Below are 1,803 nucleotides of genomic sequence, written 5' to 3'. Positions count from 1 at the left end.
ATTTCAAGAAATGCATATCCACATCTTGATAGCCAGAAAAGAGATCCACAAGGAACTGTTCAAAGATCTTATGCAAATGACCTCTCCCAACTCCACATCTTTTTTTGTTGTTGTTTTGTTTTTAAACTTATTTATTTGAAAGAGAGAGAGTAAGAGGGGGGAGGGTCAGAGGGAAAGAATCTTCAAGCAGACTCTTGCTGAGCACACAGCTGAGGTGGGGCTCAATCTCACCACCCTGAGATCATGACGCTGAGCTGAAACCAAGAGTCTGATGCTCAACCAACTGAGCCACCCAGGCACCCCTCCCAACTCCACATCTTAAATCAACTTCATACTGTTGTATATTAAACAAAACCAAGCAAAACAAAGACACAGAAGAAACATTCCCCCCCCTTCTAAATTAGTGACCTCATAGATTTTGTTTTACAGCTTATGGAAAATGATTTGGGGATCCTTCTGGTAAACAGGAGGTTGGCAACAAACAGAAACACCTCTGCTCACACTCCACCAGATCATAGGCAGGTTAAAGGAATCTGCCAGCTTGTTGGTACTTGTGTACTAAGAAGAATCTGGTATCTTGGAGGGCTCTGGCTTCATACAAGGGAGATCCCCAGTGCCAGGATAAACACATGCAATTTAGGCCATCAAAAACTCTCCTGTGCCATCTCTGACCCAAATTTAGCAGTTTTTTTTCCATTTCACTTTCTAGGATTGAAACAAAGGAACCAGTGTCCAGAGGCAAATGACACATGCCTCCAACTTGCTGCCATCTTTAATTTCTTCATAAACCTTACTTAAAAGAGCAAGACTCCCATTTCTCTTTTTAAATAGATCCCTGCTGTCAGCCCCAATGGCCAATTGCAAAGACTTCTATTTCCCAATGGACAAGAGAGACTCCATCATCTTGGTCATGGTTGGGATGAGGTACATATGATCATCCACATACTTGGTCACACAAATCTCTAGCTGCAGCTTCACCTAAAGCTCTTTACTTCCAGCATCTGTTGAATTTTTGGTTTTGTCATTGCAGTGCATGGTGCATTGGGCCACGCAGTCCTGCAACTGCTCTAACTCACTGGTCACCAGGGCCTGGACTTGAGCCAGAGGTGCATGGCAGCGTTCAATGCACTGGTGCACCAGCTGCATGGAAGATCTGCTGTCCTCACAACAACTGGTGCTGTGCTGAAACATGAAACCCTGAATCTTCCAGGTGTCCCTTCCCTCCAGACTCTTGATCATGGAGTCCACTGCCTCCTGCACCCAGAACTGCTGCAGCTCTGCTGTGGTGACCCCCGCCCAGCACTGGAAATATCCCATACCTTGTTTTAAATGATGACTATATAGATTTTATAATTGTCAGAACTCATATAAATACACATATAAGATCTCCAGATTTCAATATATGTAAATTATATCTCAATTTTAAGTTTATTTTAAAATGAAGCTGATCCCAATTTTCCCAGTATTTCTGTTACTGCATCTATCTTTGGCTTTGTATTGTTTTCATGTAGTAATCATGTGATCTCTTTAAAATTATAAAAAAAGTTAAACATAGATATTGTGTCTTCTTTTCCCCTTAACACCTGATACATGTTACATTTATCAGGTACTCACTAAATAATTGCTTTCTTTAATTTAGGATAAACATTTTTCATTGATACATAATAACTTATTAAAAGATAACTTTTCACGAAATAAGTGGAAGTTTCCATTCATTATTCATTCATCCATTCATCATTCACTTTGCACTTATTTTCTCTTTAAATATTTCTTAAGCATCTATTATATGTGAATCTATTACAC

General features: G+C 39.9%; 1 pseudogene; it reads right to left on the bottom strand.

Annotated features, from left to right (window-relative positions):
- Positions 1-870: 870 nt before the first annotated feature.
- LOC114203353 (TIM double twin CX3C motif protein pseudogene) lies at positions 871-1,191 on the bottom strand (annotated as a pseudogene).
- Positions 1,192-1,803: the final 612 nt, after the last annotated feature.

This window comes from Eumetopias jubatus, unplaced genomic scaffold (assembly GCF_037043125.1).
Source record: "Eumetopias jubatus isolate StellerSeaLion01/CBP00866 unplaced genomic scaffold, mEumJub1_p1.0 scaffold_1, whole genome shotgun sequence".
Classification (NCBI taxonomy): Eukaryota; Metazoa; Chordata; class Mammalia; order Carnivora; family Otariidae; genus Eumetopias; species Eumetopias jubatus.
This window is presented reverse-complemented; position numbering and strand designations above follow the sequence as displayed.